Source organism: Pecten maximus, chromosome 14 (genome assembly GCF_902652985.1).
Source record: "Pecten maximus chromosome 14, xPecMax1.1, whole genome shotgun sequence".
NCBI classification, from domain to species: Eukaryota; Metazoa; Mollusca; class Bivalvia; order Pectinida; family Pectinidae; genus Pecten; species Pecten maximus.
The window spans coordinates 9,477,956-9,505,413 of record NC_047028.1 but is presented as its reverse complement, the minus strand read 5'-3'; the positions used below and the strand labels follow the sequence as shown (position 1 = coordinate 9,505,413).

The 27,458-nt window shown below is 38.3% G+C and overlaps 1 protein-coding gene across 3 annotated transcripts in view; it reads left to right on the top strand.

Moving 5' to 3' along the window:
- The first annotated feature begins 18,257 nt into the window (after window positions 1–18,257).
- The window catches only part of LOC117342898 (peptide methionine sulfoxide reductase MsrB-like), a 30,968-nt gene continuing 21,767 nt past the window's right edge, over window positions 18,258–27,458 (top strand). For 2 of the 3 annotated variants that reach the window (XM_033905193.1, XM_033905189.1), the window contains exon 1: window positions 18,258–18,394. The gene's annotated coding sequence lies outside the window, so the exon portion shown is untranslated. Of the gene's footprint in view, window positions 18,395–26,203; window positions 26,295–27,458 lie in introns of those variants that run through there. The other variant, XM_033905192.1, reaches the window with a different exon arrangement.

The following is a 27,458-nucleotide window of genomic DNA, read 5'->3' as shown; positions in this document are numbered from 1 at the left end:
CCAGATGTTAGTCAGTGTAGCTGTATATGAGGTGTCCAGATGTTAGTACATGTAGCTGTATATGAGGTGTCCAGATGTTAGTCCATGTAGCTGTATATGAGGTGTCCAGATGTTAGTCAGTGTAGCTGTATATGAGGTGTCCAGATGTTAGTCCATGTAGCTGTATATGGGGTGTCCAGATGTTAGTCCATGTAGCTGTATATGAGGTGTCCAGATGTTAGTCCATGTAGCTGTATATGAGGTGTCCAGATGTTAGTCAGTGTAGCTGTATATGAGGTGTCCAGATGTTAGTCAGTGTAGCTGTATATGAGGTGTCCAGATGTTAGTCAGTGTAGCTGTATATGAGGTGTCCAGATGTTAGTCAGTGTAGCTGTATATGAGGTGTCCAGATGTTAGTCCATGTAGCTGTATATGAGGTGTCCAGATGTTAGTCAGTGTAGCTGTATATGAGGTGTCCAGATGTTAGTCAGTGTAGCTGTATATGAGGTGTCCAGATGTTAGTCAGTGTAGCTGTATATGAGGTGTCCAGATGTTAGTCCATGTAGCTGTATATGAGGTGTCCAGATGTTAGTCAGTGTAGCTGTATATGAGGTGTCCAGATGTTAGTCCATGTAACTGTATATGAGGTGTCCAGATGTTAGTCAGTGTAGCTGTATATGAGGTGTCCAGATGTTAGTCAGTGTAGCTGTATATGAGGTGTCCAGATGTTAGTCCATGTAGCTGTATATGAGGTGTCCAGATGTTAGTCCATGTAGCTGTATATGAGGTGTCCAGATGTTAGTCAGTGTAGCTGTATATGAGGTGTCCAGATGTTAGTCAGTGTAACTGTATATGAGGTGTCCAGATGTTAGTCAGTGTAACTGTATATGAGGTGTCCAGATGTTAGTCAGTGTAGCTGTATATGAGGTGTCCAGATGTTAGTCAGTGTAGCTGTATATGAGGTGTCCAGATGTTAGTCCATGTAGCTGTATATGAGGTGTCCAGATGTTAGTCCATGTAGCTGTATATGAGGTGTCCAGATGTTAGTCCATGTAGCTGTATATGAGGTGTCCAGATGTTAGTCAGTGTAGCTGTATATGAGGTGTCCAGATGTTAGTCAGTGTAACTGTATATGAGGTGTCCAGATGTTAGTCAGTGTAGCTGTATATGAGGTGTCCAGATGTTAGTCAGTGTAGCTGTATATGAGGTGTCCAGATGTTAGTCAGTGTAACTGTATATGAGGTGTCCAGATGTTAGTCCATGTAGCTGTATATGAGGTGTCCAGATGTTAGTCAGTGTAGCTGTATATGAGGGTGTCCAGATGTTAGTCCATGTAACTGTATATGAGGTGTCCAGATGTTAGTCCATGTAACTGTATATGAGGTGTCCAGATGTTAGTCAGTGTAGCTGTATATGAGGTGTCCAGATGTTAGTCCATGTAACTGTATATGAGGTGTCCAGATGTTAGTCCATGTAGCTGTATATGAGGTGTCCAGATGTTAGTCAATGTAGCTGTATATGAGGGTGTCCAGATGTTAGTCAGTGTAGCTGTATATGAGGTGTCCAGATGTTAGTCCATGTAGCTGTATATGAGGTGTCCAGATGTTAGTCAGTGTAGCTGTATATGAGGTGTCCAGATGTTAGTCCATGTAGCTGTATATGGGGTGTCCAGATGTTAGTCAGTGTAGCTGTATATGAGGTGTCCAGATGTTAGTCCATGTAGCTGTATATGAGGTGTCCAGATGTTAGTCAGTGTAGCTGTATATGAGGTGTCCAGATGTTAGTCAGTGTAGCTGTATATGAGGTGTCCAGATGTTAGTCCATGTAGCTGTATATGAGGTGTCCAGATGTTAGTCCATGTAGCTGTATATGAGGTGTCCAGATGTTAGTCCATGTAGCTGTATATGAGGTGTCCAGATGTTAGTCAGTGTAGCTGTATATGAGGTGTCCAGATGTTAGTACATGTAGCTGTATATGAGGTGTCCAGATGTTAGTCAGTGTAGCTGTATATGAGGTGTCCAGATGTTAGTCCATGTAGCTGTATATGAGGTGTCCAGATGTTAGTCCATGTAGCTGTATATGAGGTGTCCAGATGTTAGTCCATGTAGCTGTATATGAGGTGTCCAGATGTTAGTCAGTGTAGCTGTATATGAGGTGTCCAGATGTTAGTCCATGTAGCTGTATATGAGGTGTCCAGATGTTAGTCAGTGTAGCTGTATATGAGGTGTCCAGATGTTAGTCAGTGTAGCTGTATATGAGGTGTCCAGATGTTAGTCAGTGTAGCTGTATATGAGGTGTCCAGATGTTAGTCCATGTAGCTGTATATGAGGTGTCCAGATGTTAGTCAGTGTAGCTGTATATGAGGTGTCCAGATGTTAGTCCATGTAGCTGTATATGAGGTGTCCAGATGTTAGTCCAGTGTAGCTGTATATGGGGTGTCCAGATGTTAGTCAGTGTAGCTGTATATGAGGTGTCCAGATGTTAGTCAGTGTAACTGTATATGAGGTGTCCAGATGTTAGTCCATGTAGCTGTATATGAGGTGTCCAGATGTTAGTCCATGTAGCTGTATATGAGGTGTCCAGATGTTAGTCAGTGTAGCTGTATATGAGGTGTCCAGATGTTAGTCAGTGTAGCTGTATATGAGGTGTCCAGATGTTAGTCAGTGTAGCTGTATATGAGGTGTCCAGATGTTAGTCCATGTAGCTGTATATGAGGTGTCCAGATGTTAGTCAGTGTAGCTGTATATGAGGTGTCCAGATGTTAGTCCATGTAACTGTATATGAGGTGTCCAGATGTTAGTCATGTAGCTGTATATGAGGTGTCCAGATGTTAGTCAGTGTAGCTGTATATGAGGTGTCCAGATGTTAGTCCGTGTAGCTGTATATGAGGTGTCCAGATGTTAGTCCATGTAGCTGTATATGAGGTGTCCAGATGTTAGTACATGTAGCTGTATATGAGGTGTCCAGATGTTAGTCAGTGTAGCTGTATATGAGGTGTCCAGATGTTAGTCCATGTAGCTGTATATGAGGTGTCCAGATGTTAGTCAGTGTAGCTGTATATGAGGTGTCCAGATGTTAGTCAGTGTAGCTGTATATGAGGTGTCCAGATGTTAGTCCATGTAGCTGTATATGAGGTGTCCAGATGTTAGTCCATGTAGCTGTATATGAGGTGTCCAGATGTTAGTCCATGTAGCTGTATATGAGGTGTCCAGATGTTAGTCAGTGTAACTGTATATGAGGTGTCCAGATGTTAGTCAGTGTAGCTGTATATGAGGTGTCCAGATGTTAGTCCATGTAGCTGTATATGAGGTGTCCAGATGTTAGTCCATGTAGCTGTATATGAGGTGTCCAGATGTTAGTCCATGTAGCTGTATATGAGGTGTCCAGATGTTAGTCCATGTAGCTGTATATGAGGTGTCCAGATGTTAGTCCATGTAGCTGTATATGAGGTGTCCAGATGTTAGTCAGTGTAGCTGTATATGAGGTGTCCAGATGTTAGTCAGTGTAGCTGTATATGAGGTGTCCAGATGTTAGTCCATGTAGCTGTATATGAGGTGTCCAGATGTTAGTCCATGTAGCTGTATATGAGGTGTCCAGATGTTAGTCCATGTAGCTGTATATGAGGTGTCCAGATGTTAGTCAGTGTAGCTGTATATGAGGTGTCCAGATGTTAGTCCATGTAGCTGTATATGAGGTGTCCAGATGTTAGTCCATGTAGCTGTATATGAGGTGTCCAGATGTTAGTCCATGTAGCTGTATATGAGGTGTCCAGATGTTAGTCCATGTAGCTGTATATGAGGTGTCCAGATGTTAGTCAGTGTAGCTGTATATGAGGTGTCCAGATGTTAGTCATGTAGCTGTATATGAGGTGTCCAGATGTTAGTCAGTGTAGCTGTATATGAGGTGTCCAGATGTTAGTCAGTGTAGCTGTATATGAGGTGTCCAGATGTTAGTCAGTGTAGCTGTATATGAGGTGTCCAGATGTTAGTCAGTGTAGCTGTATATGAGGTGTCCAGATGTTAGTCAGTGTAGCTGTATATGAGGTGTCCAGATGTTAGTCATGTAGCTGTATATGAGGTGTCCAGATGTTAGTCCATGTAGCTGTATATGAGGTGTCCAGATGTTAGTCAGTGTAGCTGTATATGAGGTGTCCAGATGTTAGTCAGTGTAGCTGTATATGAGGTGTCCAGATGTTAGTCCATGTAGCTGTATATGAGGTGTCCAGATGTTAGTCCATGTAGCTGTATATGAGGTGTCCAGATGTTAGTCCATGTAGCTGTATATGAGGTGTCCAGATGTTAGTCAGTGTAGCTGTATATGTGGTGTCCAGATGTTAGTCCATGTAGCTGTATATAAGGTGTCCAGATGTTAGTCAGTGTAGCTGTATATGAGGTGTCCAGATGTTAGTCCATGTAAGCTGTATATGAGGTGTCCAGATGTTAGTACTATGTAAGCTGTATATGAGGTGTCCAGATGTTAGTCAGTGTAGCTGTATATGAGGTGACCAGATGTTAGTCCATGTAGCTTGTATATGAGGTGTCCAGATGTTAGTCAGTGTAGCTGTATATGAGGTGTCCAGATGTTAGTCAGTGAGCTGTATATGTTGGTGTCCAGATGTTAGTCCATGTAGCTGTATATGAGGTGTCCAGATGTTAGTCAGTGTAGCTGTATATGAGGCGTCCAGATGTTAGTCAGTGTAGCTGTATATGTGGTGTCCAGATGTTAGTCAGTGTAGCTGTATATGAGGTGTCCAGATGTTAGTCCATGTAACTGTATATGTGGTGTCCAGATGTTAGTCAGTGTAGCTGTATATGAGGTGTCCAGATGTTAGTCCATGTAGCTGTATATGAGGTGTCCAGATGTTAGTCAGTGTAACTGTATATGTGGTGTCCAGATGTTAGTCCAGTGTAGCTGTATATGAGGTGTCCAGATGTTAGTCCATGTAGCTGTATATGAGGTGTCCAGATGTTAGTCAGTGTAACTGTATATGTGGTGTCCAGATGTTAGTCAGTGTAGCTGTATATGAGGTGTCCAGATGTTAGTCCATGTAGCTGTATATGAGGTGTCCAGATGTTAGTACATGTAACTGTATATGAGGTGTCCAGATGTTAGTCAGTGTAGCTGTATATGAGGTGTCCAGATGTTAGTCAGTGTAACTGTATATGAGGTGTCCAGATGTTAGTCAGTGTAGCTGTATATGAGGTGTCCAGATGTTAGTCAGTGTAACTGTATATGAGGTGTCCAGATGTTAGTCAGTGTAACTGTATATGTGGTGTCCAGATGTTAGTCCATGTAGCTGTATATGTGGTGTCCAGATGTTAGTCAGTGTAACTATATATGAGGTGTCCAGATGTTAGTCCATGTAACTGTATATGAGGTGTCCAGATGTTAGTCAGTGTAACTGTATATGAGGTGTCCAGATGTTAGTCCATGTAACTGTATATGAGGTGTCCAGATGTTAGTCCATGTAACTGTATATGAGGTGTCCAGATGTTAGTCCATGTAACTGTATATGAGGTGTCCAGATGTTAGTCAGTGTAGCTGTATATGTGGTGTCCAGATGTTAGTCAGTGTAGCTGTATATGAGGTGTCCAGATGTTAGTCAGTGTAACTGTATATGAGGTGTCCAGATGTTAGTCAGTGTAGCTGTATATGAGGTGTCCAGATGTTAGTCAGTGTAACTGTATATGGGGTGTCCAGATGTTAGTCAGTGTAACTGTATATGAGGTGTCCAGATGTTAGTCAGTGTAACTGTATATGTGGTGTCCAGATGTTAGTCCATGTAGCTGTATATGTGGTGTCCAGATGTTAGTCAGTGTAACTGTATATGAGGTGTCCAGATGTTAGTCCATGTAACTGTATATGTGGTGTCCAGATGTTAGTCCATGTAGCTGTATATGTGGTGTCCAGATGTTAGTCAGTGTAACTGTATATGAGGTGTCCAGATGTTAGTCAGTGTAGCTGTATATGTGGTGTCCAGATGTTAGTCCATGTAGCTGTATATGTGGTGTCCAGATGTTAGTCAGTGTAGCTATATATGAGGTGTCCAGATGTTAGTCCATGTAACTGTATATGAGGTGTCCAGATGTTAGTCAGTGTAACTGTATATGAGGTGTCCAGATGTTAGTCCATGTAACTGTATATGGGGTGTCCAGATGTTAGTCCATGTAGCTGTATATGAGGGTGTCCAGATGTTAGTCAGTGTAACTGTATATGAGGTGTCCAGATGTTAGTCAATGTAACTGTATATGTGGTGTCCAGATGTTAGTCCATGTAACTGTATATGAGGTGTCCAGATGTTAGTCCATGTAACTGTATATGAGGTGTCCAGATGTTAGTCCATGTAACTGTATATGAGGTGTCCAGATGTTAGTCAATGTAGCTGTATATGAGGTGTCCAGATGTTAGTCAGTGTAACTGTATATGTGGTGTCCAGATGTTAGTCAGTGTAGCTGTATATGAGGTGTCCAGATGTTAGTCCATGTAACTGTATATGAGGTGTCCAGATGTTAGTCAATGTAACTGTATATGAGGTGTCCAGATGTTAGTCAGTGTAGCTGTATATGTGGTGTCCAGATGTTAGTCCATGTAGCTGTATATGAGGTGTCCAGATGTTAGTCAGTGTAGCTGTATATGAGGTGTCCAGATGTTAGTCAGTGTAGCTGTATATGTGGTGTCCAGATGTTAGTCCATGTAGCTGTATATGAGGTGTCCAGATGTTAGTCAGTGTAACTGTATATGAGGTGTCCAGATGTTAGTCCATGTAGCTGTATATGAGGTGTCCAGATGTTAGTCCATGTAGCTGTATATGAGGTGTCCAGATGTTAGTCCATGTAGCTGTATATGGGGTGTCCAGATGTTAGTCAGTGTAACTGTATATGAGGGTGTCCAGATGTTAGTCCATGTAGCTGTATATAAGGTGTCCAGATGTTAGTCAGTGTAACTGTATATGAGGTGTCCAGATGTTAGTCCATGTAGCTGTATATGAGGTGTCCAGATGTTAGTCCATGTAGCTGTATATGAGGTGTCCAGATGTTAGTCCATGTAACTGTATATGAGGTGTCCAGATGTTAGTCAGTGTAGCTGTATATGAGGTGTCCAGATGTTAGTCAGTGTAGCTGTATATGTGGTGTCCAGATGTTAGTCCATGTAGCTGTATATGAGGTGTCCAGATGTTAGTCCATGTAACTGTATATGAGGTGTCCAGATGTTAGTCAGTGTAGCTGTATATGGGGTGTCCAGATGTTAGTCAGTGTAGATGTATATGAGGTGTCCAGATGTTAGTCCATGTAGCTGTATATGAGGTGTCCAGATGTTAGTCCGTGTAGCTGTATATGAGGTGTCCAGATGTTAGTCAGTGTAGCTGTATATGAGGTGTCCAGATGTTAGTCCATGTAGCTGTATATTAGGTGTCCAGATGTTAGTCAGTGTAGCTGTATATGAGGTGTCCAGATGTTAGTCTATGTAGCTGTATATGTGGTGTCCAGATGTTAGTCAGTGTAACTGTATATGAGGTGTCCAGATGTTAGTACATGTAACTGTATATGAGGTGTCCAGATGTTAGTCAGTGTAGCTGTATATGAGGTGTCCAGATGTTAGTCAGTGTAGCTGTATATGTGGTGTCCAGATGTTAGTCCATGTAGCTGTATATGTGGTGTCCAGATGTTAGTCCATGTAGCTGTATATGAGGTGTCCAGATGTTAGTCAGTGTAACTGTATATGAGGTGTCCAGATGTTAGTCAGTGTAGCTGTATATGAGGTGTCCAGATGTTAGTCAGTGTAACTGTATATGAGGTGTCCAGATGTTAGTCCATGTAGCTGTATATGAGGTGTCCAGATGTTAGTCCATGTAACTGTATATGAGGTGTCCAGATGTTAGTCCATGTAGCTGTATATGAGGTGTCCAGATGTTAGTCAGTGTAACTGTATATGAGGTGTCCAGATGTTAGTCCATGTAGCTGTATATGAGGTGTCCAGATGTTAGTCCATGTAACTGTATATGAGGTGTCCAGATGTTAGTCCATGTAGCTGTATATGAGGTGTCCAGATGTTAGTCAGTGTAGCTGTATGTGAGGTGTCCAGATGTTTTCCATCAAAACATGTGTAACAATAAAAGTCAAAACAAACAAGCAATACAAATCAATCAATTAATTAAAATTAATTCAAACAAATTACTGCGTCAACAAAGTACAGAATAAACAAACAAACAAAACTTTATTGTTACAACACAGTACATAACAAACAAACAGACGAGGTGTTAGTTATATAAAGCATTGTCTGGTAAGTATGTATAAATGACATCGTACATAGTAATATATATATCAACATACCGGTCTAGTGTACCCAGGATTAAATCGATCTTTGATCAATAACACCTAAGAGATACGCGGCGACGTTAACGTTAATAATACATGTGACACAGAAATATGTCGCGTTTATATTAAACAATTTTCTTCGTTCCACTGATTATATCAATACTTTCTACCATACTTCATTTCCTTAATTAACAACAAGCTAATAAGGAAATATATGACCATAACTCTAGTCAGGAGAGATTCACACCCTCAAAAACTCCGACGACGACCACGAGGATAAAACGACGTTCCAGGAGGTTGTTTCTACCAGGGACGAACATGTATGTACGCCTCTCTGTCTACCAGGGACGAACATGTATGTACCCCTCTGTTTCTACCAGGGACGAACATGTATGTACGCCTCTCTGTCTACCAGGGACGAACATGTATGTACGCCTCTGTGTCTACCAGGGACGAACATGTATGTACGCCTCTCTGTCTACCAGGGACGAACATGTATGTACGCCTCTGTGTCTACCAGGGACGAACATGTATGTACGCCTCTGTTTCTACAAGGGACGAACATGTATGTACGCCTCTGTATCTACCAGGGGCGAACATGTATGTACGCCTCTGTTTCTACAAGGGACGAACATGTATGTACGCCTCTGTATCTACCAGGGGCGAACATGTATGTACGCCTCTGTTTCTACAAGGGACGAACATGTATGTACCCCTCTGTATCTACCAGGGACGAACATGTATGTACGCCTCTGTATCTACCAGGGGCGAACATGTATGTACGCCTCTGTTTCTACAAGGGACGAACATGTATGTACTCCTCTGTATCTACCAGGGACGAACATGTATGTACGCCTCTGTGTCTACCAGGGACGAACATGTATGTACGCCTCTGTATCTACAAGGGACGAACATGTATGTACGCCCCTGTATCTACCAGGGACGAACATGTATGTACCCCTCTGTATCTACCAGGGACGAACACGTATGTACGCCCCTGTATCTACCAGGGACGAACATGTATGTACGCCCCTGTATCTACCAGGGACGAACACGTATGTACGGCTCTGTATCTACCAGGGACGAACATGTATGTACGCCCCTGTATCTACCAGGGACGAACATGTATGTACCCCTCTGTATCTACCAGGGACGAACATGTATGTACGCCCCTGTATCTACCAGGGACGAACATGTATGTACGCCCCTGTATCTACCAGGGACGAACATGTATGTACGCCCCTGTATCTACCAGGGACGAACATGTATGTACCCCTCTGTATCTACCAGGGACGAACATGTATGTACGCCCCTGTATCTACCAGGGACGAACATGTATGTACGCCTCTGTATCTACCAGGGACGAACATGTATGTACCCCTCTGTATCTACCAGGGACGAACATGTATGTACGCCTCTGTATCTACCAGGGACGAACATGTATGTACGCCTCTGTATCTACCAGGGACGAACATGTATGCACCCCTCTGTATCTACCAGGGACGAACATGTATGTACGCCTCTGTATCTACCAGGGACGAACATGTATGTACGCCTCTGTATCTACCAGGGACGAACATGTATGTACGCCCCTGTATCTACCAGGGACGAACATGTATGTACGCCTCTGTGTCTACCAGGGACGAACATGTATGTACGCCCCTGTATCTACCAGGGACGAACATGTATGTACGCCTCTGTATCTACCAGGGACGAACATGTATGTACCCCTCTGTATCTACCAGGGACGAACATGTATGTACCCCTCTGTATCTTCCTAGTGCTCAAAATTAGAAATGGGACAATTATTACGAAACAACCAGGGCTATTAACGATTATCAGAAATACAAATCATTCTCAATTACACGTTACTATTGTAAAACTGGCAGTTTATGTAGATAAAGTGCCCAGTCTCATTATAACAATACCTAGAGGATAAAAGTATCTAAATGACATTTCTTCCTTAACCCCTTAACGCCCAGGATTTTTTAATGGAACTGAAAAAAAATCCGACATTTTGGTTCATCATGATTTTTCACCCTTTTGCGTCAACATTTTTGGTAAACAACCCATATATATTTAGAAACTTGAGAATATGACCTTTTCAAATTAAGTAATAAAATTGTTTTTTTTTGCATTATTGACGTTACCATGGTTACCAAAATTTGTGATTTTATGAAAAAAATACTTATTTCATATGTTTATACATTTTAAGCTGATGAGAGTGAATTAAGTGCTGATATATAAAATTAATAACATATCAAGACTCTTGAGGAATGAGGATAAACACAAATAAATGTAGCATTTTCTATTTTTTGCAGTTGTTGTCATGGTTACTGACTGAAAATAAAAGCAGTGATTTTTGTAAAAGTTTTTATTTCCGTTTTCTCTGCCTAGACTGTAAGAAATTTGGTTTTATATTACAGGTATAATTGTTTAGTCAGCAGTCTATATATGTATTAAAACTTGTAAAGAGGACCTATCCAGATTTTATGACAAAACTTTTATTTTTTGCATTTAAAACGTTACCATGGCAACCAGAAGTGAAAATACGTAAAAGTGCAATATTTTACTTAGAAAAACATCCACATGTGCTCCCATCTGATTAAAAATGTAAAACCGTTTGTAGCTTAGACTGCTGTATTAGGATTATAAATGTTAATCATAAATCATACTTTATAATTAGGTTGTTGTTTTCATGGTTTTAATGTTAATAATTAATCTTTCAAAAAATCTTTCAAAAGTTATATTTAGTTATATTTATTCCTTTCCTATTTCATAATTTTTGTCAACAGCTAACATGTCGACAAATCATGATATTGAAGCTGATTTTATCAATGCGAATTTTACCATTATGTAGAAAATGTAAAATCGTAATTTCTCTCTTCAACTGTATTTACATACTGTATCCATTTTTAGTTGCCATGGCTACCAATTTAGCAACTGACCATTTTGATATTTCATATCTACTTCACTTGTTGTTTCTAGTTTTCAATACCTATCATAATTAGACACTTGTTCACAGAGATAGGATGAAGGTCATAATAACTAGCATCTGGTATAACTAGTATACCAAAAACAGATTATACTGATAAACATTAAAATTATTGAAGGCATGCAAATCAAATGGTTATAACCATCTTTGCTCATATCATTCTGTGTGTGAATGTCTTCCTGGTAGAGAAGTTCTAGACTTAATTCACAGACAAAAGACATGTAGAAATATATAGACAAGTGAATAAAGTCCAAGTTCCCCAAAGGAACATGTGATATTGATGAAATTTTCAGTATGAATAATCCAGTTTAGCAGACAAACAAGTTGATTGATATAAACACTTAAACTTGCTTGGCTACATGTTGGTTATGGATTATGAATGTCAACGGCGTTACGGGCCACCGTCGATCAGATCATTACAGGTCACGGACCAACGCCGATCAGATCATAACAGGTAGGGTATCAATTATTAATGGATTGTAATCATATTAAAACGAATTTAAGCCTAATTGTAATGCAATATGTTTTAATTGCCTGGAAACCGATGTTGTATAGTCGTTAATATACAAACATAATATATCGGGTCAAGGTAAGATTACGTCACTAGCCGTACAGTATCTGATGATAAAGTGATCAAACATGTTATTTCGGCTATTTATTTGTGGTGAAATATCCATTCCCTGTAACCAAGCCAATCTTAATGTGTATAAAACGTTATCAAAAAGTAAATTAAAATAGTATATTAAAATGAATTACAAATTTATGAATGATTTAGTGACATGATAGCAAAATAAATAAACTTCGCTGTCCCAAACTTGACTGCCTTTAAACTTTAGAGAGGGTTGTCAATCTTTTAACATAGGTCTTGGACCCATTAAACTAAAGAGAGGGTTGTCTATCTAAACTATAGATGGGGGTTATCAGTCTTACAACGAAGGTCTTGGACCAATTAAACTATAGAGGGGGTTATCAGTCTTACAACGAAGGTCTTGGACCAATTAAACTATAGAGGGGGTTATCAATCTTTCAACGAAGGTCTTGGACCAATTAAGCTATAGAGGGAGTTATCAGTCTTACAACGAAGGTCTTGGACCAATTAAACTATAGAGGGGGTTATCAATCTTTTAATGGAGGTCTTGGACCCATTAAACTATAGAGTGAGGTTATCAATCTTTCAACGGAGGTCTTGGACCCATTAAACTATAGAGTGGGTTATCAATTTTTCACGGAAGGTCTTGACCTTTTAACCTAAAGAGGAAGTAATCAATCTTAAAACGAAACCTTCTGACTGTTAGGTGAGATTTCTTGTGAAACATGGTCCGGGGTATGGTATACTGAAAAGGCAAATATCCAAAAGGCACATGTGTAGAGTTTGAAAATGGACAAACCCCGCCATTGCCATACTAAGACCGTCACTCTAGATCTGTACCTAAGGGTTCGCTGCTGTGAGGAACACAATGGGTTCTGTGGTAGAGTACATGGTGCCGCATGCTTGATGATCAGTACTGAAAGTTATACATGGAGGGTAGCATAGCCCATTAGTGTCGGAACACTGAACCAGGAGAGCTGTCCTACCAATGGGACTGTGGTATTACATATTTTAGCGAAATGACACTATGAAATAGTAATTAAGACGGTCATGTGAGATTAGGCACGACCCTTAATGTTCTGAAAATGTGGATAGGATGTTAAACGATTATATTATAAACAGTCAGGTGTTACAACTGTACGTGGTAATATAACACACGACCTTGCCATGTTGTTCTGACAAGGGTGTTATACCTGGACGTGGTAATATAACACACGACCTTGTCATGTTGTTCTGACAAGGGTGTTATACCTGGACGTGGTAATATAACACACGACCTTGTCATGTTGTCCTGACAAGGGTGTTATACCCGGACGTGGTAATATAACACACGACCTTGTCATGTTGTTCTGACAAGGGTGTTATACCCGGACGTGGTAATATAACACACGACCTTGTCATGTTGTTCTGACAAGGGTGTTATACCTGGACGTGGTAATATAACACACGACCTTGTCATGTTGTTCTGACAAGGGTGTTATACCCGGACGTGGTAATATAACACACGACATTGTCATGTTGGTCTGACAAGGGTGTTATACCCGGACGTGGTAATATAACACACGACATTGTCATGTTGGTCTGACAAGGGTGTTATACCCGGACGTGGTAATATAACACACGACCTTGTCATGTTGGTCTGACAAGGGTGTTATACCCGGACGTGGTAATATAACACACGACCTTGTCATGTTGTTCTGACATTGGTGTTATACCCGGACGTGGTCATATAACACACGACCTTGTCATGGTGTTCTGACCGTGGTAATATAACACACGACCTTGTCATGGTGTTCTGACCGTGGTAATATAACACACGACCTTGTCATGGTGTTCTGACCGTGGTAATATAACACACGACCTTGTTATGTTGTTCTGACCGTGGTAATATAACACACGACCTTGTCATGTTGTTCTGACAAGGGAGATAACCAGAGGAAGATATGGATCACAGTGAGGAGTAGAAAGGTATTGACCCAATGGAAACATGTTCCGCCCTCGAAGTTCCTTAACGCAATCAAATGTCTTACCTCAATTTGTTTTGATATGGAAGCATCGCAGACTTTAAGATAAGTTTATTAACGATTTTTCCTTGAATCAAATAATCAGGTGCTTCCCTGTGGACATTTTGAGTCAATTAATTTCTTTCAGAAAATGACCGTCTATGAAACCTTGTCAGGTCATTATCGGTTACTAGTGCGACTCCCGAAATAGAATATTAAAACAAATCCTAATTTAACAGGCAGGAGTCCACATCGGAAGAAATATGTATTAGGTCAAGGTCCAAATCTCCAAATTGTCATTCTCCAAATCTGCTCTGATAACTACATAATGTACTTACTTCTTCAACTTCATATTCTGTTTTGGTAATTAGCATACCGGTAGTATATTAAGATGTCCTGTCCTAACAACTAAGTTTACCATGGTTACTTATCAAGTGTATGCAGTATATCATGTTGATATTCTGATACCATGTATAGTATATACATGTATAGATATCGTCACAATGCATGTTTATATAGACATAAAACATATAAATACGCGTATAGAGAGCAAGTCGCAATGTCTGTGACATATATTTAATGTGACATTGCGACATTGTAGCAGGAAAAAGAAGAAATAAGAAAAAAAATATCTTTGTTTAAAACTGACTTACCATGATGCCGCTCACCGGGTATCAGACCAAACACGTACTCCGTACCGCGCCAGCCAGTTATGATATGTGTCAATGCTTGCTACGGTCTTATTTATACAGGTATCTTATCAAATACACTTACTTTTGGACTAAATACATTTAAATGATATACATCACTAAATTCGATTTTGTCAATAAGAAAATTGGTTTTAAAATGCAGGTTAAGACGTGAAATTGTACTTTAAAAATAAACATGTTATTCATGCATGAGTGTACAGATATATGTAGGTGTGTCGTTACCTAGACTCGTCAACGTGCTAGTAAAATATATATTGTGAGAATCAATACCATAGCTCATACTTGAAGGATTCATACTGATGGATATCGACACGTCCGGGTTATATTAACTGAAACGGGGGTATTGTATCGAAGTTTTACAGTAACAAGGGTATTGTATCGAAGTTTTACAGTAACGAGGGCATTATATCGAGGTTTTACAGTAACGAGGGCATTATATCGAGGTTTCACAGTAACGAGGACATTATATCGAGGTTTTACAGTAACGAGGGCATTATATCGAGGTTTTACAGTAACGAGGTCATTATATCGAGGTTTTACAGTAACGAGGACATTATATCGAGGTTTTACAGTAATGAGGACATTATATCGAGGTTTTACAGTAACGAGGGCATTATATCGAGGTTGTACAGTAACGAGGGTATTATATCGAGGTTTTACAGTAACGAGGACATTATATCGAGGTTTCACAGTAACGAGGACATTATATCGAGGTTTTACAGTAGTGAGGGCATTATATTGAGGTTTTGCAATAACGAGGGCATTATATCGAAGTTTACAATAACGAGGGCATTATATTGAGGTTTTACAGTAAGAGGGCATTATATTGAGGTTTTACAGTAAGAGGGCATTATATCGAGGTTTTACAGTAACGAGGACATTATATCGAGGTTTTACAGTAACGAGGATATTATATCGAGGTTTTAAAGTAACGAGGGCATTGTATCGAGGTTTTACAGTAAGAGGGCATTATATCGAGGTTTTACAGTAACGAGGACATTATATCGAGGTTTTACAGTAACGAGGACATTATATCGAGGTTTTACAGTAACTAGGGCATTATATCGAGGTTTTACAGTAAGAGGGCATTATATCGAGGTTTTACAGTAACGAGGGCATTATATCGAGGTTTTACAGTAACGAGGACATTATATCGAGGTTTTACAGTAACGAGGGCATTATATCGAGGTTTTACAGTAACAAGGACATTATATCGAGGTTTTACAGTAACGAGGACATTATATCGAGGTTTTACAGTAACGAGGACATTATATCGAGGTTTTACAGTAACGAGGGCATTATATCGAGGTTTTACAGTAACGAGGGCATTATATCGATATTTTACAGTAACGAGGGCATTATATCGAGGTTTTACAGTAACGAGGACATTATATAGAGGTTTTACAGTAACGAGGGCATTATATCGAGGTCTTACAGTAACGAGGGCATTATATCGAGGTTTTACAGTAACGAGGGCATTATATCGAGATTTTACAGTAACGAGGGCATTATATCGAGGTTTTACAGTAACGAGGACATTATATCGAGGTTTTACAGTAACAAGGACATTATATCAAGGTTTTACAGTAACGAGGGCATTATATCGAGGTTTTACAGTAACGATGGCATTATATCGAGGTTTTAAAGTAACGAGGACATTATATCGTGGTTTTACAGTAACGAGGGCATTATATCGATGTTTTACAGTAACGAGGGCATTATATCGAGGTTTTAAAGTAACGAGGGCATTATATCGAGGTTTTACAGTAAGGAGGACATTATATCGAGGTTTTACAGTAACGAGGGCATTATATGGAGGTTTTACAGTAAGGAGGACATTATATCGAGGTTTTACAGTACCGAGGGCATTATATGGAGGTTTTAAAGTAACGAGGGCATTATATCGAGGTTTTACAGTAACGAGGGCATTATATCGAGGTTTTACAGTAACGAGGGCATTATATCGAGGTTTTACAGTTTTGGTTTGGTTTGTTTTGTTTAACGTCCTTTTAACAGCCAGGGTCATTTAAGGACGTGCCAGGTTTTGGAGGTGGAGGAAAGCCGGAGTACCCGGAGAAAAACCACCGGGCTACGGTCAGTACCTGGAAACTGTCCCGCGTAGGTTTCGTTTTACAGTTACGAGGGCATTATATCGAGGTTTTAAAGAAACACTTTGCGATTGCAGATGGAAAGGTCCTCATAAGCAGTTATGAATTCCTTGTTGAAAAAAAAATAGATTTTACAGAAATACGTGAAAGACATACATCAAGCTATGAAGTGTTTGCACTTAATGTATTTTTCAGTTGGTTTGATAAAATAGCGTGGCAATATTTCAAACTTTTGTAAATGGAGAGAAAAACAGTCGAAGACCATGCATTTTCTAATCATCAAGCAAAATCGATCAGTTAATATAGCTGCGATTTAAGAGAAAATTAATCAAGCATTTCAAACAATACTTACCTTACCAGAACATTCCACACAATACTTACTACAACATGCCCAGGCTAGGTATTTTGATCCAGATGACTTCAGCACTGAGGAAGCATATTTAATCCTAAGACTTGGGACAGCCTGTTTAAAACGAACTTTGAATCGAAATCTCGAATGTTATCTTCCTGCTCAAACATTTGGAGTAAATACCACGTGAAATGGTTTAAAGCAGTCTTCTTTGTTTGCGTGATAAGCAAGATAGAATAAAGTTATAGTATTTATAACGTCAATGTATCTCAGAAATATTCAGCAATAAACCAAAATAAATGGGAGTACTCATAAATAATCATGGAGGCTTAATTGGGTCTCCTCTTAATTAACAGAACATTATTAAAATCGCTAGTAGGACACATGGGTGAGAATTTAATAGGACGTACAAGAATGATAAAACTTCGTTAGTTCCACAATTCATTAAACCAGCTATCAACCGGAGAAAAAAACTTAACATGTCTTTTCGAAGATGGTCGTGATGCTCATATGTAGGATTTCGGACTGTCCCGAAAGAAATCAACATTTCAGGCAAGTTTTAGCTGGAAGCTACTGATAAAACTTAAGAAGTTTAAAATACAGTACTGATGTTGTTCTGAATTTAACTGAGACTTCACAATCTTGTGTACAAATGGCCGCCGCTGCTGCCAGTGTTAAAGTTTAATAGCAACACTTTGAATTTGCCGACTTCCTTTTCTTAACGTCCCACCAATTTTCGGTTCCATGCCACAAGTCGAAGTGTTGGATTTCGGACCAACCCAGTAAAATTTGATCATGGCCATTTCAGGCAATAATTGCACTTTCTTATTGGCATACTGATTGAGATGTGAATGGAAGTGTAACCATATTCGTGGTTTTTGAAAAGAAAACTAAAATTTAAAAAGCCTACCGGCACAGCTGACTGCAGACGGCGGGCATTGAATTAGATATATTTCAATTTAAAATACATGTAGATCTCTATTCTAAATTCTCTCATCATCATCATCATCATCATCATCATCATTTGACACCATCACTATATAAGCTAACAGCTTTGACATCTCGAAAAGACCAATTTTATCTGATTTTAACAGAAACAATCAAAACGATATTATTGTTTGGTGTTAAATGACCCTAGTTGTCGCTGGGCCGTAAAACTCAAACAAACAAACAAACAAACATCTCGAGCTCTCACTTTATATTTTTCAGGCCACCCGTCGGGGGCCTCGCGATCGACACCGGATGCGGAAATGCTATATCGCTCTATTCCAAAAATGGCGACTGGGTGCTTCCAGAAACTCATCACATAGGTGTCTATTTGTCTGTTTTGGAACGCATACATACAGGTAATTAAACTAAGCTTCTTTTGATTAAGTCGTGGTATTTTGACGCTGTTCACGTAAACTGTTACTCAAGAGACAAAGGAGATTTAAGACTATTCATGTCGGCTTGTTTCAGCTGTGTTTACTGTATCTGTTTCTCACATCTTTGACAGGTCGGGTCATCAGCAGGTCTAAGGGTTCATCGCCCTGTATTTGATTTCATTCGTGAATGTGTGTTTGTTACATCGACATGTCCTTCATTTATATCTAATTAACAGTTTGTAATGAAATAGATCACCATATTAATTGTTGCTAAAACCTTATAAATAGCACTAGAACCTATACAGTACTGTATATATATGTCACCTGTTTTGACGGACTTGCTTCCTCACATCACACAATAAGTCTGTATACTAAAAAAAGTTATCTGTTACAGACCTCATTCTAAGAATAGAAAAGTTTTTATCTATGATCTAAAACATTAATCAAATCTATTACACTTTTAACAGCGAAATATTGATTTATTGAAAATTACTCATTCTAAAAATTTTAAAAATTAGAAATCTTGAAATTTTTATTTTCACTGGTGAAAAATTTCACTTTTTCTGATATGACCAATCAAAACACTGCTTACAAACAACAGTGGTGAATATTAAAAGCTGATCTGGTATATTTTGCTATAAAAATGTAATAACAGAATATTTAACAATATTATCAGTAATACCAGATATATTTCACGTGTGGCTAATATTTTGATATTTTTCACTTGTGCTTATGGTGCTTCACACTCATGATACATATGAAAATATTAGCCCCACTTGTGAAATATATTTGGTATTACTGAAGACATTGTTAGATATTGTCCAATGTTATTGTGACAATAATAAAAAGGTTTTTGATCGTGTATGTTATTTGTATTTGTAGTAAATTTGTACTCCTCTTTGTGATTGGAATATGGACCTTGCCATGTGTTCATGACAAGTAATCTCATTGTGAAATATCTTATATGAAATAATTAATTGTCGACTTCAGATTCCACCTATCCCTGATTTACAGACCTACCTGGCTTATACAATAATGAATATTCACCTCAGCAATCAGGGATAAACCTTACCTAAAGCTCATAAAATGTATATCATAATCCAGTTGGAACAATCTATACTGTATATATATATATATATATGTATATCTATTAATCAATCATTTTTGAAGGAATTTTGAACTTTATTGTTCTGGTTTAAATTGTCTGAACCTGACTCGATCACTGTAGTTGACTAGTTGTACATACAATGTATTCTATAAGTCAGAGAAAAGATATACCCTGTCCTTATTGGGCCTCAAACTACTGACATCTTGCTCTCAAGTGGACATCCTGACCCCCCACTAGTTGTATTGGCTAAAAGGAAATTCTTGCTAGCCTGAACAAGTAAGGTGACCTATACTCTCCACTACTCCGGCTCCTTCACAGCCTTTGCTCCCAAACTTATAAGACAAATTAACCAAAACCAAGGTTCTTTACAGCTCTGAGAAAGCCTCAATATTCTATGGCTTATAACATTACCTTTGGAGTGGTCAACGGCACCAAATCTGTTGTAGGAATTGAAGGAGTAACGAAAGGAATATTCACACTGGCCTGAGTTAGTAAGGTGACCTAGCCTATACTTGGACACTTTTACAATATACCCCTAACCCAAAGCAAAGCTTGTAAAGATACAGGATTCTGGTCAGTTGGAACACAGGATTAACAGTTTCTGCAGTGAATTGTCTTTTACTGAATACTAGCTAGGGCCATCATTATGATCTTACTAGGTGTTTTACTGTTTCTACCTAGTATAAGTGCACTGTATATGTACTTACAAAAAAGGGGGGGGTATACTTCTTCATTTCAGCACCTTTATGTAGTAAAAAAAAACAAAAAACGGGGGTTATACTTCTTCATTTTAGCACCTTTATGTAGTAAAAAAAATACAGAGTCTTTGGTTATTGAGACATCAGTGAGGCGAGGAATTTTTATTAGATGGCCATGGTGTACCCATTTTCTTCTCCTGAAAAAGTTTGGGGTGTACTTATAGAGGCTGCAGGTGTTCTTATTACATCAAATATCGGTATATAAATACAAACCTTTTTGACATTTGCTATCATATTGAGGGAAGTATAGATTGAAAGTTACATGCATGAGGTTCAAAAGAATGAAACTTCCAGTCACTTAACTAAATATAATGCTGAGGAATCTACAGTACAAATATAGAATCCAGACTACATTCAACATTTACTGTCTAACAGAGATATTCTCATTTTCGGTACAGAATGTTATGTGTATCTGTATTTAATATAACTCAATGGTGATTATTATTTATCTGGCTGGTATAGGTTGGTGTTTGTTTACATAAGTTGGCCATACACATCCTGCAGGGTGACTGACATGTAATGTGTAAGACTGGGGTAATCAGCTATGCATTCGATGTTTATGGAGAGTAGCTAGGAACAAATTAATTCAATCCTGTAGCTTTGTTAGCTTTAAAACTGGAAAATCATTATTTCAATCCTGTAGCTTTGTCAGCTTTAAAACTGGAAAATCATTATTTTAAAGATTTCAATTCTATAGGAATACTTTTAAACTAATCAAAGAGATTGCAGTATTTATTTTTGTAATTTCTACGTACATGCAATTCTGTTTTATATTTTATTCATTTGGTTTTTGAAAAATGCTTTCCCAATAGAATTTGTTTATTTTGAACATACATGTATTTGATCTGGCAGGCATGGATAAAATATACATTGTACAATTGAATTATTTGTAAATAGAGTGACTTGTCAGCTCCTAACAACTCCATCAACTTAAAAGGTTGTCATGTATTTCATCTTCAAGGAAGTCTGATATCATTTTATATTTAGATCTTTCAAGATGTATTTTTTATACATGAAATTTTAAATGTATATATATACAGAAAGTTTCCTCATCTTTGGTGTAATGATCACAAGCCTTCGAAACTGAAGAGTAAATGTCATGTGTTCTTTTTTCTTCCTGTCTGAAGTTTAAAGTTATATACATACACAACAATAACCCTCTCTCACGCACAAACACAAACATGATTAATATAACACGACTCAAATTGTAGGGTCTTTTTTGGCAGGCTGTTGTTTATTTCATGAAACTGATTACATAAGGCAGCTTATAAAAAATGAGCCAATTTACAAGATGTGTTTTACCTAACGTTACTGCTTTCAAAGGCTTCTTTAGATGAACTGATCATGCTGATGTTTTCCTTCGCAAGGAATTTTGCAAAATTGTGGTAGAATGTTAGATTTGATGGTGAAAAATTCTGCATAACCTGTAAAAAAAAATTTCATATAAAAAAAGATTGAATTTCACATTGCAAAGAAAATTTAAGATTACCAGCAATGTGTATGCATAAATATATTTATATCACATGAGCCATTTTATATGTTTATCTAAAATTGAATATAAGTGTTTCTTACATATTAGTGTAATCTGTTCTGAGCCTAATTATGTTCTCCCTTTTAGATTTGAAAAGTCAACACAACATTGTTGAATATTCATATATCAATTAATCATTAAATCATTTTATTGGGGTTGTACATATTTATTAGTTATTAAATTATTTTATTGGTACATATATTGATTGATAACTAGCTGCCATTACCAATCTTTAAAATTTGTGAAAACAACCCAGAAAAGCCAGAAACACTATCAAGTTTTGACTGACTTCGTTCTTTGGGCGTTGACCTCTTACAAGATAACAGCTTTTGATATATTGTTATGGGTTACAAATGTTTGTTATGAAAATAGAAACAGCATGCATTTTTGTAAGATCTTAGCCCTAAAGTCTAAACAAACTTGATGAGAAAACCACCAACACTCGTCTCAAACTCCCCAATTAGCTATAGCATTACAGCATGATCAGGGGCCCCTCATAGGGAATTCAAACTTGTACATCGCAAACTCCCCAATTATTCCTCCCTTCCCCCATCATTATGCACTAATGTTTACATCTAGCTAGAGACCGATGTTTATGTTTGAACTTAATCTGATTTTTGAATAGACCTCTATTTATATAATAACCAGATGATAAATATATACCGGTATATATATACATATGTATATATGTTATTGTAATATACCTGTTGTCTATAATGCCCTGATGTTTATGAATATTAATTAGGTCATGAATGTATCCATATAATGAATAAAAATGTCTTGTCACTTTTGTCAAGAGTTCAACAAATCAACTTGTCTAACTTGATGAATATTCATAGAGAGTAAATGATGATTTATTATGATTATTCATTAAGTAATTAAAATACATTTTTATTAGCTTTTGTACCAATCAACAAAAACATTTTGGTTAACTGAAACCTATTATTCAGCTGTGTGAAATATGATTCTCAGTTTCATGTAAGTATCAAATTTAAATTGTGTACATCATCTTACATACAGTACATTTGTATTTGTTTGTAAACATATAGTAAATTGACATAAACCCCAGGTATGATTTTTCAAACATTTGATCTATTATTTGGTTTAATTCCATCATGTAAATTTCAATAATTAAAATATTTATTATGAAAATTGACATTATAATTACAACAATGGATTTTACAATTGAAGGACATCACATAGATTTTAATTTTTAAAAGCATGTTTTATTTTGTAGTTTAAATATATATATATTCTAACTACATAATATAATAATATATGTAGGTATCGTTCAGTCTTGTAGGGCTGTATACATTCCCGCATCTGAAATAACAAACTTTTACTGGAAATTTTCTTGGAAATAAGATAACTTTGACAAGAAAATTTCTTATCATAGAAAAAATAGGACCCAGGTATAATTACAATTAATTTAAATGAAACTTAACACAGCAGCATGATCTTGATTTTCTGAAAGAGGTTTATTTTCTGAATAATGAATATATACAATGTATATAAGGTTAATTATAAATGAGCTGTAACATAATATAGTTGATCATGACTGTCCATTAATACTATTATCTTTGGCTGGGTTGTCAGACTTTTTATAGTATATACTCATTGTACTCATGGTCCTATATTAAATACACCAGTATATAGTTACAAGTTTATCCATGTGTTATAATATATCTTTTTCCTGAACCTGATGTTTTTTAAATGCATTAAACAATGCTTGTGCACTTTTGTGACATCACTGATTGTTGACATACATGTAAGGATTTTGTTCTCATCATGTTTGTCCCGAAACCATATAAATTTACTTAGGGTTGGATATAAAGAGTAGATTCTGTCTCTCTATATATAGGATGAGAATTGCTGTAGAGGGCATTTACATGGCTGCACATCAAACCCCCTAATGTCAGATCACAGTTACTCGCCTAACAGGTACTGTACTCACCTCACAGGTACTGATCACCTCACAGGTACTCACCTCAGATGTACTGTACTCGCCTAACAGGTACTGTACTCATGATCACCTCACATGTACTCGCCTCACAGATACTGTACTCACCTCAAATGTACTCGCCTCACAGGTACTGTACTCACCTCACAGGTACTCACCTCACAGGTACTCATCTCACAGGTACTGTACTCGCCTTACAGGTCCTCACCTCACAGGTACTGTACTCACCTCACAGGTACTGTACTCACCTCACAGGTACTGTACTCACCTCACATGTACTGTACTCACCTCACAGGTACTGTACTCACCTCACAGGTACTCACCTCACAGGTACTCAACTCACAGGTACTCGCCTCACAGGTATTCCCCTCACAGGTACTGTACTCACCTCACAGGTACTCACCTCACAGGTACTGTACTCACCTCACAGGTACTGTACTCACCTCACAGGTACTGTACTCACCTCACAGGTACTCACATCATAGGTACACACCTCACAGGTACTTACCTCACAGGTACTCACATCACAGGAACTCGCCTCACAGGTAATCACCTCACAGGTATACTCCCCTCACAGGTATTCCCCTCACAGGTACTGTATTCACCTCACAGGTACTGTACTCGCCTTACAGGTATTCACCTCACAGGTACTGTACTCACCTCACAGGTACTGTACTCACCTCACAGGTACTCACCTCACAGGTACTCGCCTCACAGGTATTCCCCTCACAGGTACTGTACTCACCTCACAGGTACTGTACTCACCTCACAGGTACTCACATCATAGGTACACACCTCACAGGTACTTACCTCACAGGTACTCACCTCACAGGTACTCACATCACAGGAACTCGCCTCACAGGTAATCACCTCACAGGTACTCACCTCACATGTACTGTACTCACCTCACATGTACTGTACTCACCTCACAGGTACTCACCTCACAGGTACTCACTCACAGGTACTCGCCTCACAGGTATTCCCCTCACAGGTACTGTACTCACCTCACAGGTACTGTACTCACCTCACAGGTACTCACATCATAGGTACACACCTCACAGGTACTTACCTCACAGGTACTCACATCACAGGAACTCGCCTCACAGGTAATCACCTCACAGGTAATGTACTCACCTCACAGGTACTGTACTCACCTCACAGGTACTCACCTCACAGGTATTCCCCTCACATCCTGGTACTGTACTCACCTCACAGGTACTCGCCTCACAGGTACTCGCCTCACAGGTACTCGCCTCACAGGTACTCACCTCACAGGTACTGTACTCACCTCACAGGTACATGTCTCAAAGGTATATTTGCCTGTCAGTACAATCTATTTATCGTCTTCGATTCCCTGTCAATACACCCAATATATTGCCTTGTCTGACAATAAATCTGATATATATATCTTGTCTGTCAATACCCCCAATACATCGCCTATAGTCTGTCAATACCCCCACGCTCCCGACTCGTGTTGGTTTGTATTTCTCGGGAAGCTGATAAAACTTAATGGCCAATCTGTGCTTTGTTGTGACTCCTTTGGTAGACACTTTACCCTAATTACTCTGAATGGTTTATCACAGGCGTCTCGTTTGTTGTTAGTGAGGTAGTCACCAACTACTACACTGGACACCACCTCAATATGACTCTGGCTGTTCACGGGGTGATAAACCCAACAGACAACCAAACAAAGACATGTAAGGCCAGTACTGGTGAGCAGATTAATTTTGTTATAGCCATGTGAATTTCCTAATTGGTTCTTAAGTTAATTATGAAATGAGTTGCTGACAATCTGGTTATCTATAAAACCCATGTCAGAGATATATGTGTGGTTATGGGGGCTTTCTGAGCTTCATTAATATGTAAATTTACTGAATCTTCAAACAGTTCTAAATTAATAGTCATATATAGCTGCCAGTAGTTTATACGTCAAAAATTGACATGCTAACAGTTCCCACCAAATGTTCTACATCTCCTAGTGTACATGTTTGTAGCTCCGTACTACATGTTTACTTGTATGTGTAAAAAATGTAAATAAATTGCCTGTGGGTAATTTCACACGAGCTGTTTGAATTTATCTGTATCGCTAATGTGTTATCGGGATTGAGAACCATCAGTGTTATATGGGGAAATTAAATTTGAAACACACATGTGAAGCTACGATCTTCTGTAATGTGCTTGATTTTATTTGATACCATCCCACAATTACGTAAGTGTATTTATACCAACACTGTAATCGTTTGTTCCTCTGATGCAGTAAACAAAAAACTTAGCTTCTGTTTTGCCATTGGATTGAATTTATTCTTGTCATTTTGTAGACAGTAAACTAGGTGTACTTTCTATTTGTCTGACTGAGTCATGTTACACTGGAAACAGCGTATTTTGAAGGCTTAGGGCGGTTGTTATGCCTACAGGCTTGGTTTTTGCTGTATCATACCTTGACACTAAACCAGGATGCAAATTGAGATTGTAGGCCTATACATTATACAAATGTTAAATTTCTATGGAAATACTAATATTACATGGTAAGTATAATACACATATACAGATTAACAATAACAGAAATTACACTCATATGTAATGTACAGTATGTAAATATACATGGATGTATACAGTAACGTACTTCACTGCTATTTTTTTTACATCATTAAAAACTTAATGTTCATTTGCATTACTGAATTTAATATAATTTGGTCAATTTGATGAAAAATGTTCATGGCTGGATAATATTCAACAAATGATTCTCATATTGTTTATAAGATGTAGTCAACTTTTTTATCAAATCTTAACATAGTAGTGCTAATTAACGAATGACATCAGTAAATAACATTTGAAGAGAAATAATGAAATCAGTAACAGGCTATTTCACAGCCAACAGCTGCAGCACTGGATTAAAATGTGTCAAAATAATTTAAATTGGTTAAAAAATGATATTGAAACAGTAAACTAATTAGAATGAAATTATTGGCATGTATTCCTATGGGAAAATAGCATACCTCGAAACAGGAAAAGATAGGTCACAAAAGTTATATGCATTGTTGGGACATCCTTATAACCACACTTTGATTTGTGTACCTGGGACATCCTTATATGGACACTTTGGTTTGTGTACCTGGGACATCCTTATATGGACACTTTGATTTGTGTACCTGGGACATCCTTATATGGACACTTTGATTTGTGTACCTGGGGCATCCTTATATGGACACTTTGGTTTGTGTACCTTGGACATCCTTATATGGACACTTTGGTTTGTGTACCTGGGACATCCTTATATGGACATTTTGGTTTGTGTACCTGGGACATCCTTATATGGACACTTTGGTTTGTGTACCTTGGACATCCTTATATGGACACTTTGGTTTGTGTACCTGGGACATCCTGTATATGGACACTTTGGTTTGTGTACCTGGGACATCCTTATATGGACACTTTGGTTTGTGTACCTGGGACATCCTTATATGGACACTTTGGTTTGTGTACCTGGGACATCCTTATATGGACACTTTGGTTCGTGTACCTGGGACATCCTTATATGGACACTTTGGTTTGTGTACCTGGGACATCCTTATATGGACACTTTGTTTTGTGTACCTGGGACATCCTTCTATGGACTCTTTGGTTTGTGTACCTGGGACATCCTTATATGAACACTTTGGTGTGTGTACCTGGGACATCCTTATATGGAC